Source organism: Oncorhynchus masou, chromosome 24 (assembly GCF_036934945.1).
Source record: "Oncorhynchus masou masou isolate Uvic2021 chromosome 24, UVic_Omas_1.1, whole genome shotgun sequence".
NCBI lineage: Eukaryota > Metazoa > Chordata > Actinopteri > Salmoniformes > Salmonidae > Oncorhynchus > Oncorhynchus masou.
Window position 1 is genome coordinate 13,144,316 of NC_088235.1, and position 14,635 is coordinate 13,158,950.

At 46.8% G+C, this 14,635-nt stretch overlaps 1 protein-coding gene across 1 annotated transcript in view; it reads right to left on the reverse strand.

The window, feature by feature from the left end:
* Positions 1 to 695: 695 nt before the first annotated feature.
* Positions 696 to 14,635, reverse strand: part of LOC135513398 (homeobox protein Meis1) — a 175,506-nt gene continuing 161,566 nt past the window's right edge. Inside the window, exon 8 of the mRNA XM_064936322.1 lies at positions 696 to 1,673. The gene's annotated coding sequence lies outside the window, so the exon portion shown is untranslated. The remainder of the gene's footprint in view (positions 1,674 to 14,635) is intronic.

Below are 14,635 nucleotides of genomic sequence, written 5' to 3' on the forward strand. Positions count from 1 at the left end.
ATACACTCTCCAGGATGGAACCATCAAAAATAAAAACACAAGAACATTGACTTGACATAATACAATGAATGAAGGATGCATTGATCAAATACACACACACACACACATGCGCACACGCACACACAGGGTTTGTACATTCCCTCCCATCAAAGTGAATGTATGCAATATCTTCAATAAACTTCCCCGTGTCCCCTAGACGCGGATCTTGGGTCAGTTTATCATTTTACACACTAATGGTTAAGGTTAGGATTGGGGAATGGGAAGCTGATCCCAGGGGAAACTTGACCCCAGAACTACAGACATAGTGGGGTGGGGGGAGAAAGCATCGGACAATGCAGACTCCAGCCTCGTGACATAAATACAATTGAGTACATGAATGTAATTCTGGAACAGGCTCAGAACTCCTCAATCATACCGAGATGTCCAATGCTTAATACATTCTGTCTGTCTGTCTGTCTGTCTGTCTGTCTGTCTGTCTGTCTGTCTGTCTGTCTGTCTGTCTGTCTGTCTGTCCACTGAACCAGAGGAGTGCTGTCTGTCTGTCTGTCTGTCTGTCTGTCACAAGCTGTGAGCCACTCTTTCACCTCTAGTCTGGTCCCAGATGACAATGGGTGACAGGGAGTTGGTATGATAGCACAAATAGACTGACACTCAGGCTATCTTTCACCCATCCAAAAGAAAGGCCTGGAAGAAGATTGGTTGATCGAATTATTGGTTTATTCACATATATTTTTTTCTTTTTAAACTCATGGTGATTTTAATAGGGAGGAGGTCAGAGGTCAGAAGTCATAGAGACAGCACACACATAGTGTGGAAAGAAACAAAAAAAAAACAAGAAGTTCACATCCTTTTTTTCCCAAAAAACGATTAGAAACAACATATTATGCAGAACAATACCATATCATTTACAATACTTCAATTCCCAGTTCTCCTTGAGAGTCCGGCGTAATTGTACAACAGTATACAGAATCTCCCCTCTCTCCTCTTCCCTCCCCTTTAGGAGTTGATATAGTTTGCCTTTCAATCTCTGTCCGTCTTTCTTTCCCCTCATTCTCATCTCTTCTGGAATCCTATTTGTAAGGGCACCTCTGTGTTATACAGACATTGGCTTCTCCTTGGTCCAAATCCATCCCCAGTCGAGACTTGGAGGAGGTACAGCTCTCTGAAAAAAGTCTCTGTGTTTTTTCTAGGAGTCCATAGCACATAGCAGGTGCCTCTTTAGTTGTCGTCCGTCTCGGGTAAGAGAAAACACCCAATGTCTCTCAATCGCTTTTTTTTCAAAGAGGAATCCCTTAGAGTCTACTGGGCGAGGCAGTCCAGGGTTCAGGATGAAGGGGGGGGGGGGGGGGCAGGGGTCTGCTGGGATGGGTGATGGGCATCTAGGGACTGGAGGCTGGCAGGGGGGCATAGGCAGGGTGGGTGGGCCCAATATGGTGAGGATGTCCTCCCCTGTGCATTATCATCACTGGGTGGGACAGAGCAGGGGGGGGGGGGGGGTCCAGGAATGTGGTGCCTGGGAGGCCCAAAGGGAGGGCCATGTGCAGCTGAGCAGGCTCCTGGTTACGGGAGGGAGTCCTGGTTTTGAAGTGGTGGGTCCTGGTTTTGATGTGAGGGTGCCCAGCAGGACGCAGTGCTGTCGTCTGACAGGTAATTCCCTGGCATGCCCTGCAGTCCTGGGGGGGAAGGAAAAACAAAATGGTGGATCAGTGAGGAGTTTCAAACGGAGAAATTGGATTAACAAGGTGTCTTCTACCTGGAACCAAAAAGGGTTCCTCAAAGTGTTCTCCTCTTGGGAAAAGCAGAATAACCCTTTTAGGTTCTGGATAGCACTTCTTCTTTTTTTGAGACTGTATGGCGCTCCAGAGAACCAAAATGTGTGGAGTTTCACACAGACACATTGGGTTGCTGTACCATTAAGGAGGCCCACGAGAGACTAATATGGTGGAGCAGAGATTTCAAAATGGCGGATCAGTTTAACGTCTCACATAAAATAGGAAACAGTGAAAGTACATACACACATTCATTGTTTCTAAGCAGGTGTGGAAGTTCATATAATAACGTTGAGTAAAAGGTTCAAATGACTCTGAAAACTATCATCTATGCTCCCATGTCCTATTGGTAGCAATTAGTGCCTTTTGAGGCCGGTTCAGTTCCGGGTCCCATACAATTATCACGGGTTTTGATTTCGGTTTCAATTTTTTGTTAAATATTTAAATGCATTATGAAATATAGATATTAAAATGATTGTAGAGTTTTTTAATGGAAAATCCAAAGTAAAAAACGGTGAACATTCATTGGTCCAAATTGAATAGAAAAATAGGAAATTACTATCAAATATTAACATATTTCAGTTGAGTATATTACTTTGTTTTTATATGATGACTTTAGAATTTTTGTATTCCTTAAAGTCATCATCTCATCTCAGGCAGTAACAGTGTCAGCCAGGCCATCTAATGTTGTTCTCCCCATACTGTACTGTCGTCATTCAGTTTAGCTAGGCTAACCTGCCTAAATATACTGCAGAGCTGTCTGTTTTCATCCTGTTTAGCTAGGCTAACCTGCCTAAATATACTGCAGAGCTGTCTGTAGTCATCCTGTTTAGCTAGGCTAACCTGCCTAAATATACTGCAGAGCTGTCTGTAGTCATCCTGTTTAGCTAGGCTAACCTGCCTAATTATACTGTAGAGCTGTCTGTAGTCATCCTGTTTAGCTAGGCTAACCTGCTTTAGTATGCTGCAGAGCTGTCTGTAGTCATCCTGTTTAGCTAGGCTAACCTGCCTAAATATACTGCAGAGCTGTCTGTAGTCATCCTGTTTAGCTAGGCTAACCTGCCTAAATATGCTGTAGAGCTGTCTGTAGTCATCCTGTTTAGCTAGGCTAACCTGCCTAATTATACTGCAGAGCTGTCTGTAGTCATCCTGTTTAGCTAGGCTAACCTGCCTAATTATACTGCAGAGCTGTCTGTAGTCATCCTGTTTAGCTAGGCTAACCTGCCTAAATATACTGCAGAGTTGTCTGTAGTCATCCTGTCTAGCTAGGCTAGCCTGCCTAAGTATAATTTTATATCATTTTACTAGCTCTTCAAAGTATATAAGACATACTTTCACGAACTGTCTCCATCCCTCTCTCTCATCTTTGTTTTGTTTACATTTGTCTCTCATATGTTCTGTGTGTAACTACCTTAAGCAGGCATAAACGTGTATCCAATCGCTGTCTGAGCCAGAAAGAACAGACGCAAGGGATTATGGTCATTGCAGTTAATTACCATGTTTCTGGGCTGAACAGAGTTGAATACTTGCTTAATGAAAACTATAACTCCCTTCAGCCCAGCATCCCATATAGTTCTCGATTCGTTTTCTCTCTAGAGAAACGGTGAGTTGGATTCACAAAAAACACACAAAAAATGAACCAAATGGAATTCAACTAATCGAACTGAAGTCAGTCAAATTAGTTGTTTAATAACCCTCTCAAAAATAAAAAATGAGCTCCCATGTCTTGTTGGTTGCTGATCCCACTGAATGAGATGATGTCAGTCTCTGAGAATGGCTGCATCACTACAGGCAGGGTTCTTAAATTCTACTATCCTCATGTGACCCAAATGGCACCCTGTTCCCTATATAGTGCACTATACTTTTATTAGAGCTGGTCAAAAGTAGTGCACTACATAGGGAATATGGTGCAATTTGGAACGCTTGCTGTATGCACTATCGGCCTGGGACTTGGGCATGTCGTAATCCAGGACACCTAGCCTGCCCTTCAATGAGGTCAAGGGGGGGGTGTGAGATACGGTCAGCGGATTTAGTGTGTGAGCTAATCTAGTACTTTCCGTAATTACACAGTAGCAACAATGTGAGAGTACACAGGCGCGCACTCACGCATGCACGCACACACACACACACACACACACACACACACACACACACACACACACACACACACACACACACACACACACACACACACACACACACACACACACACACACACACACACACACACACCTACTAGGATCAGGGTTGATGTTCACATCACCATCTGCCAATAGAGCTTTCTTACATTTGTATGAAAGTGTCAAACCCAGTCTCTGAAGGACCATCATTGAGGGAAAACTAACCAAGTCAAACCCAGCCTCTGAAGGACCATCATTGAGGGAAAACTAACCAAGTCAATCCCAGCCTCTGGATGACCATCATTGAGGGGAAACTAACCAATGCTGATGCTCCAGATACTCAACTAGTCTAAAGAAGGGCAGTTTTATTGCTTCTTTAATCAGAACAACAGTTTTCAGCTGTGCTAACATAATTGCAAAATAGTTTTCTAATGATCAATTAGCCTTTTAAAATTATAAACTTGGATTAGCTAACACAACGTGTCATTGGAACACAGGAGTGATGGTTGCTGATAATGGGCCTCTGTGCGCCTATGTAGATATTCCATTAAAAATCAGCCATTTCCAGCTACAATAGTAATTTACAACATTAAGACTGTATTTCTGTATTTCTGATAAATTTGATGTTATTTTATTTTAATGGACAACAAAAATTATTTTTCTTACAAAAACAAGGGCATTTCCAAGGGACCCCAAACTTTTGAACGGTAGTGTGTGTCTGCTTACTAATTGAATCCAAACTCAACAATCACACAATGTCACATATTGACGAATTAGCTTTAAAGTAACATTTACAACTCCTGTTATTATGAGTCAGTCTATCCATCATGTCTGCAAATATCCCGAGGGGAAAACAATCAATCACAGATCTGGAGCACAGTAAAAAGCCTACGCCAGGCCAGGCTAGTAGAGCCCTGAGTCAGTGATGAATGAGGTAACAGAATCCGCCATGCAAAAGCCTACGCCAGGCCAGGCTAGTAGAGCCCTGAGTCAGTGATGAATGAGGTAACAGAATCCGCCATGCAAAAGCCTACGCCAGGCCAGGCTAGTAGAGCCCTGAGTCAGTGATGAATGAGGTAACAGAATCCGCCATGCAAAAGCCTACGCCAGGCCAGGCTAGTAGAGCCCTGAGTCAGTGATGAATGAGGTAACAGAATCCGCCATGCAAAAGCCTACGCCAGGCCAGGCTAGTAGAGCCCTGAGTCAGTGATGAATGAGGTAAAAGAATCCGCCATGCACCTTTTCAGTTCTCCATTCTATCCCTGCACTTCTCTCTCTCTCTCCAGGAACAATGTCCAGGATCCTTTCAGAATAGCCTGAGTCTCTCCGGGTGAAAGTGCCACAGTGGAAACCCAACCATTGTTGGAGGACACGCACATACACACTACACGCACACTACACACACACACACACACACACACACACACACACACACACACACACACACACACACACACACACACACACACACACACACACACACACACACACACACCTCGTTCCAGGGCCGACATCTGAGACTGCATGTCTCTGTCCAGCGTGTGCCTAACACACAAATAACTAAGAGGGCCACTAACCTGGACACAAAGAACCGAGAGGGCCACTAACCTGGACACAAATAACTGAGAGGGACACTAACCTGGACACAAAGAACTGAGAGGGCCACTAACCAGGACACAAATAACTGAGAGGGCCACTAACCTGGACACAAAGAACTGAGAGGGCCACTAACCTGGACACAAAGAACTGAGACCACACTACTAACCCTAATGCGTAACAATAACCTTAACCACACTGCTAACCCTAATGCCTAACCTTAACCACACTACTAACCCTAATGCCTAATGCCTAACCTTAACCACACTGCTAACCCTAATGCCTAATGCCTAATCCTAACCACACTACTAACCCTAATGCCTAATCCTAACCTTAACCACACTGCTAACCCTAATGCCTAATCCTAACCACACTGCTAACCCTAATGCCTAATCCTAACCTTAACCACACTGCTAACCCTAATGCCTAATCCTAACCTTAATCACACTACTAACCCTAATCCTAACCTTAACCACACTGCTAACCCTAATGCGTAACAATAACCTTAACCACACTACTAACCCTAATGCCTAATCCTAACCTTAACCACACTACTAACCCTACTGCCTAATCCTAACCTTAACCACACTGCTAACCCTAATGCCTAATCCTAACCTTAACCACACTGCTAACCCTAATGCCTAATCCTAACCTTAACCACACTGCTAACCCTAATGCCTAATCCTAACCTTAACCACATGTCTAACCCAAACCTTAAACTTTTTGGTCTTCATGAATTTTGACAATATAGCCAATTTTGACTTTGCAGCTGGCCTATCTAAGGGGAAATGGCTCAGTTCTGCCTCCAGGACAAGACTTGTGCCAATAAAGGTCAACCTGCAGAGACAGCAGGGAAACGGACTGGGCCTTGGAACAAAAGAGGAGAGGACCAACCAACCGGGCGCTCGCTTATTATATATCACTTCCTCATCCCTCCATCTTTCACCTGGTTGTTTCATTACAAAGGAACGGTAGGGGGAGTCATCTCTCACCTGGTCGTTTCATTACAAAGGAACGGTAGGGGGAGTCATCTCTCACCTGGTCGTTTCATTACAAAGGAACGGTAGGGGGAGTCATCTCTCACCTGGTCGTTTCATTACAAAGGAACGGTAGGGGAGTCATCTCTCACCTGGTTGTTTCATTACAAAGGAACGGTAGGGGGAGTCATCTCTCACCTGGTCGTTTCATTACAAAGGAACGGTAGGGGGAGTCATCTCTCACCTGGTCGTTTCATTACAAAGGAACGGTAGGGGGAGTCATCTCTCACCTGGTCGTTTCATTACAAAGGAACGGTAGGGGAGTCATCTCTCACCTGGTCGTTTCATTACAAAGGAACGGTAGGGGAGTCATCTCTCACCTGGTCGTTTCATTACAAAGGAGTGACTCATCTCTCACCTGAGAACAGTAGGGGAGTCATCTCTCACCTGGTCGTTTCATTACAAAGGAACGGTAGGGGAGTCATCTCTCACCTGGTCGTTTCATTACAAAGGAACGGTAGGGGAGTCATCTCTCACCTGGTCGTTTCATTACAAAGGAACGGTAGGGGGAGTCATCTCTCACCTGGTTGTTTCATTACAAAGGAACGGTAGGGGGAGTCATCTCTCACCTGGTCGTTTCATTACAAAGGAACGGTAGGGGGAGTCATCTCTCACCTGGTCGTTTCATTACAAAGGAACGGTAGGGGGAGTCATCTCTCACCTGGTTGTTTCATTTCAAAGGAACGGTAGTGGGAGTCATCTCTCACCTGGTCGTTTCATTACAAAGGAACGGTAGGGGGAGTCATCTTTCACCTGGTCGTTTCATTACAAAGGAACGGTAGGGGGAGTCATCTCTCACCTGGTCGTTTCATTACAAAGGAACGGTAGGGGGAGTCATCTTTTAAATGCTTACTCTGTCCTTTTCTTTCATTAGCCCATTTGTTAGATAATTACATGATTTTAAAGGACAAAAACATAATCACAGAATGTTTCAAAGGGCAGTACACATCTACACATCACTAATAGGATTAACACATCTACACATCACTAACAGGTTTAACACATCTACACAGCACTAATACTGTAGGTTTCCTTCTTAATAAGTCAATCAATACATTGAGCTCCTGAACCCCCTCCTCTCCCTCTGAGGGGGCCAATGGGGCCAAATCAACAGGGGACATTCACTCAGACAGTGCTGAGGACCAAATCCCCCCTCCATAGGAAATAGTTGATCTGGCCGTTCGTTAAAAGTTAAAGTTCAGCCACCAGTAAAAGGGGAAAAGAGGGGATCTTGACCCCTGTACGGAAGGTTGACAAAGTCCTTGCTTAATGATTGGAGGATTGAATCCCTGGACAAAAGGTCTCCAGCCGAGCCTGGCCTGGCAGCACGATGGTTACGGAACACAGGGGTCACCCAAGCATTCCACTTCCAAAACATTCTGCAAGCCAAGGGGAAGAACAGGAGGGGAGGGCTGTTCCAAATTCCATACGACCCATAATTAATTATAGTTCGCTCTTTACCCCTGTTATAACTATTGTCCTGGAAATGACACAACGAAAATCAGTTTGGACCACCCTTGGTTAACTTCATGGAAGGAAAGGGGGAAGGAAAGGTGGAGGGGAAAGGAGGAGGGGAAAGGGGAGGTGAAAGGGGGAGAGGAAAGGGGGAGAGGAAAGGGGAGTGGAAAGGGGGAGAGGAAAGGGGGAGGGGAAAGGGGAGGGGAAAGGGGAGTGGAAAGGGGAGAGGAAAGGGGAGTGGAAAGGTGGAGAGGAAAGGGGGAGGGGAAAGGGGAGGGGAAAGGGCGAGAGGAAAGGGGAGTGGAAAGGGGGAGAGGAAAGGGGAGTGGAAAGGGGAGAGGAAAGGGGAGTGGAAAGGTGGAGAGGAAAGGGGGAGGGGAAAGGGGAGGGGAAAGGGGAGAGGAAAGGGGAGTGGAAAGGTGGAGGGGAAAGGGGGAGAGGAAAGGGGAGAGGAAAGGGGAGTGGAAAGGGGAGAGGAAAGGGGAGGGGAAAGGAGGAGGGGAAAGGGGAGGGGAAAGAGGGAGGAGAAAGGGGAGGGGAAAGAGGGAGAGGAAAGAGGAGGGGAAAGGGGAGGGGAAAGAGGGAGGAGAAAGGGGGAAGAAACTAGCCCAAGGCTCATAAAACAGTCATTCTCCTGCTCTGAAAGGCCGGGGCCGTCTTCTGCTTGAGTTGCTAGGTGTTATCTAAGAAGACAGGTGTATTGTCTGACAGAGCTAGAAGCTCTGTAATCGTCATGGGTACAAAGCACAACGTTCTCACTAAGTAGGACTAATTGGCTTAAGTTTTAAGTAACGTTGCCGTGTTAGGATGGCACACCTTTCTTCAATCTCAGGCAAATAACTAGTCCTATAGCCTTAAGGTATATTCACTCTCCCTCTCCCAACATAGCTAATGAACCCCTCGGTCTCTTAATCAAATAAGATAACGTTTTTTCTCCACGTAATAACCTATTAATTTAATTGGTCATAAAAGAATATAACACATCACTTACATTTAATTGACCTAGAAAGGAAAGTAACAATATTTAAATTAGACAAGCTACCTTGGAGGATTGTATAGGTGTGTCCCAAATGGCACCTTGCTCCCTACATAGTGCACTACCTTTAACCAGAGCCCTATGGGCCCTATGTCCCTACTCAAAAGTAGTGCACACTATATAAGGAATAGGGTTCCATTTGGGACATATTCCCTATGATGAAGTCATAAAGCGGTGGTTCTCGGCTGTGCAGACTACATATTTCTGTCACCCTCCTCTTCCTCTCTTCCTGTCACCCTTCTCGCCCTCCTCTCCTCCTTCTCTCCCTCCTCTCCTCCTTCTCCCCTCCCATCCTCTCCTCCTCCTCCACTCTCCTCCTCTCCTCATTCTTCCCTTCTCAGGTCCTGTGCTCCTCCTTCTCCCCTCCCCTCCTTATCCCCTCCCCTCCTCACCCTCCTCCTTCTCTCCTCCCCTCCTTATCCCCTCCTCACCCTCCTCACCCTCCTCCTTCTCCCCTCCCCTCCTTATCCCCTCCCCTCCTCACCCTCCTCCTTCTCCCCTCCCCATCCCCTCCTCACCCTCCTCCTTCTCCCCTCCTCTCCTCCACACCCTCCTTTCCTCCTTCTCCCCCTCTTCTCCTCCTTCTCCACCTCCTCTCCTCCTTCTCCCCCCACTCTCCTCCATTTGTCCCTCCCTCCTTCTCTCCATCTACTCCTCTCTCTCTTTGCTCAGCCCGTCTCATTGAAGGTTCCTCTGGTGGCCCAATTATGGTGTGTGTGTGTGTGTATGTGTGCGTATGCTCAAATTGAGGCTGTTTACAGCAATGTCTTCTGGGAAAGCTAGCAGCTGGTGGAAAAAGAGTCCGCATGGACCGTAGCAAGCCACCCCTCATGTTTACACACACACACACACCACACACACACACACACACACACACACACACACACACACACACACACACACACAACACACACACACACACACACACACACACACACACACACACACACCCTGTAACATACTGTACCTACCAAACCAACCCTTTACCCTGTAACATACAGATACTGTACCAGCCAAACCGACCCTTTACCCCTGTAACATACTGTACCAACCAAACCAACCCTTTACCCTGTAACTTACTGTACCAACCAAACCAACCCTTTACCCTGTAACATACAGATACTGTACCAACCAAACCAACCCTTTACCCTGTAACATACTGTGCCAACCAAACCAACCCTTTAACATAAAGATACTGTGCCAACCAGCCAAGCCAACCCTTTACCCTGTAACATAAAGATACTGTGCCAACCAACCAAACCAACCCTTTACCCTGTAACATACTGTACCAACCAAACCAACCCTTTACCCTGTAACATACTGTGCCAACCAAACCAACCCTTTAACATATATACTGTGCCAACCAGACAAACCAACCCTTTACCCTGTAACTTAAAGATACTGTGCCAACCAACCAAACCAACCCTTTACCCTGTAACATACAGATACTGTACCAACCAAACCAACCCTTTACCCTGTAACATACAGATACTGTACCAACCAAACCAACCCTTTACCCCTGTAACATACTGTACCAGCCAAACCAACCCTTTACACTGTAACATACTGTACCAACCAAACCAACCCTTTACCCTGTAACATACAGATACTGTACCAGCCAAACCAACCCTTTACCCCTGTAACATACTGTACCAACCAAACCAACCCTTTACCCTGTAACATACTGTACCAACCAAATCAACCCTTTACCATGTAACATACATACACTGTACCAACCAAACCAACCCTTTACCCCTGTAACATAAAGATACTGTACCAGCCAAACCAACCCTTTACCCTGTAACATACATACACTGTACCAACCAAACCAACCCTTTACCCCTGTAACATAATGATACTGTACCAGCCAAACCAACCCTTTACCCCTGTAACATACAGATACTGTACCAGCCAAACCAACCCTTTACCCTGTAACATACTGTACCAGCCAAACCAACCCTATACCCTGTAACATAAAGATACTGTAACAACAAAAAACAACCCTTTACCCTGTAACATACAGATACTGTACCAACCAAACCAACCCTTTACCCTGTAACATACAGATACTGTACCAACCAAACCAACCCTTTACCCTGTAACATACTGTGCCAACCAAATCAACCCTTTACCCTGTAACATAAAGATACTGTACCAACCAAACCAACCCTTTACCCCTGTAACAAAAAGATACTGTACCAGCCAAACCAACCCTTTACCCCTGTAACATACAGATACTGTACCAGCCAAACCAACCCTTTACCCTGTTACATACTGTACCAACCCAACCAACCCTTTACCCTGTAACATACTGTACCAACCAAACCAACCCTTTACCCTGTAACATACAGATACTGTACCAGCCAAACCAACCCTTTACCCTGTAACATACTGTACCAACCCAAACCAACCCTTTACCCTGTAACATACTGTACCAACCAAACCAACCCTTTACCCTGTAACATACAGATATTGTACCAACCAAACCAACCCTTTACCCTGTAACATACATACACTGTACCAACCAAACCAACCCTTTACCCCTGTAACATAAAGATACTGTACCAGCCAAACCAACCCTTTACCCCTGTAACATACAGATACTGTACCAACCAAACCAACCCTTTACCCTGTAACATACTGTACCAACCAAACCAACCCTTTACCCTGTAACATACAGATACTGTACCAACCAAACCAACCCTTTACCCTGTAACATACTGTACCAACCAAACCAACCCTTTACCCCTGTAACATACAGATACTGTACCAACCAAACCAACCCTTTACCCTGTAACATACTGTGCCAACCAAACCAACCCTTTACCCCTGTAACATAAAGATACTGTACCAGCCAAACCAACCCTTTACCCCTGTAACATAAAGATACTGTACCAGCCAAACCAACCCTTTACGCCTGTAACATACAGATACTGTACCAACCAAACCAACCCTTTACCCTGTAACATACTGTACCAACCCAACCAACCCTTTACCCTGTAACATACTGTGCCAACCAAACCAACCCTTTACCCTGTAACATACAGATACAACACTATCTTTGTTTAGCTTGCGGCCAATGATGCCAAGGGAGAAGGAGACAGGGGAACATGCTCACCGTGGCTCCTCCCCACCGGCGTTCATTCTACTCAGGGTCACCGGTCTTTATTTCAGTCAGCTGTAGAAGTCAGTTGCATTGGTCACAGTGCTCATGATGGCATATTCCATTTGGATCCAGTCAATTAGGCCGGGCTAAGCTGCATATCCTGCTGAGAACCTCCATCCTCCATCCTCCACTCTGCTGCATGCGTTTCTGTCCCAAATGGCACCCTATTCCCTATATAGTGCACTATTTTTGACCATGGTTCATTAGTAGTGCCCTATACAGGGGAAAGGGTGCATTTTGGGACACATGATGTATCTCCCTCCCTATTTGCCTCCATCTCCTGTCATACGTTCTCGATCACTCTCCTCTCCTCTCCTCTCCTCTCCTCTCCTCTCCTCTCCTCTCCTCTCCTCTCCTCTCCTCTCCTCTCCTCTCCTCTCCTCTCCTCTCCTCTCCTCTCCTCTCCTCTCCTCTCCTCTCCTCTCCTCTCCTCTCCTCCTACCTCATCTCCTCTCTCCTCTCCTCGTCTCCTCTCCTTCCGCTCTCGCTGTCTCCCTGTGCCAGGCGTAATCCTATTACCATAGACACACGTGCACACACACGGACATGCACACACTATGTGAACACACACACACACGCACACACACACTGAAACAACGCTGGGTGTGCATATCCACTCTGTACCTATAATGACCTGTATATCCACACACACACACACACACACACACACACACACACACACACACACACACACACACACACACACACACACACACACACACACACACACACACACACACACACACACACACACACACACACACACACACACACACACTGAAACAAAGCTGGGTGTGTATATCCACTCTGTCTGACCAATAGGAACTAGATCCCCAGCATACTGTTTACTCCAGGTTCTGTGGGTGTCTATCTCTGTCTGACCAATAGGAACCAGATCCCTAGCATATTGTTTACTCCAGGTTCTGTGGGTGTCTATCTCTGTCTGACCAATAGGAACTAGATCTCCAGCATACTGTTTACTCCAGGTTCTGTGGGTGTCTATCTCTGTCTGACCAATAGGAACTAGATCCCCAGCATACTGTTTACTCCAGGTTCTGTGGGTGTCTATCTCTGTCTGACCAATAGGAACTAGATCCCCAGCATACTGTTTACTCCAGGTTCTGTGGGTGTCTATATCTGTATGACCCAGAGGCAGCAGAGGGAGAGTAACAGGGACTTACTAACAGCGTAGTCTGGCTGGTTGGGTTAGTTTATTCATGTTCCTCTTACAGTCAGCCAGATTCATGACACTTTGGAGACTTTCTCTCTCTTTCCTCACACCGCTGCCGACTGCTTACATTTTGCCAATCAGTATGTTGCTATGGTAACGGCCCACGTGCCTCCTCCCTCTCCTTCCTCTCCCCCTCGTTTTTCCACCCCCCTCAACCAGTACCTCATCTCACCTCCCCCTCAACCAGCACCCCAACCACATCTCAGCTCCCCCTCAACCAGCACCCCAACCTCATCTCATCTCCCCTCAACCAGCACCCCAACCTCATCTCCCCCTCAACCAGCACACCAACCTCATCTCATCTTCCTCCTCAACCAGCACCCCAACCTCATCTCATCTCCTCCTCAACCAGCACCCCAACCTCATCTCATGTCCTCCTCAACCAGCACCCCAACCTCATCTCCCCCTCAACCAGCACCCCAACCTCATCTCATCTCCTCCTCAACCAGCACCCCAACCTCATCTCCTCCTCAACCAGCACCCCAACCTCATCTCCTCCTCAACCAGCACCCCAACCTCATCTCATCTCCATCTCCCCCCTCAACCAGCACCCCAACCTCATCTCCCCTCAACCAGCACCCCAACCTCATCACATGTCCTCCTCAACCAGCATCCCAACCTCATCTCATGTCCTCCTCAACCAGCATCCCAACCTCATCTCATGTCCTCCTCAACCAGCACCCCAACCTCATCTCCCCTCAACCAGCACCCCAACCTCATCTCCCCCTCAACCAGCACCCAAACCTCATCTCATCTCCCCCTCAACCAGCACCCCAACCTCATCTCCCCCTCAACCAGCATCCCAACCTCATCTCCCCTCAACCAGCACCCCAACCTCATCTCATCTCCCCCTCAACCAGCACCCCAACCTCATCTCCCCCTCAACCAGCACCCCAACCTCATCACATGTCCTCCTCAACCAGCACCCTAACCTCATCTCATATCCTCCTCAACCAGCATCCCAACCTCATCTCATGTCCTCCTCAACCAGCACCCCAACCTCATCTCCCCTCAACCAGCACCCCAACCTCATCTCATGTCCTCCTCAACCAGCACCCTAACCTCATCTCATATCCTCCTCAACCAGCACCCTAACCTCATCTCATATCCTCCTCAACCAGCATCCCAACCTCATCTCCCCTCAACCAGCACCCCAACCTCATCTCATCTCCTCCTCAACCAGCACCCTAACCTCATGTCTCCCCTGTCTCTTGTTCTCTAA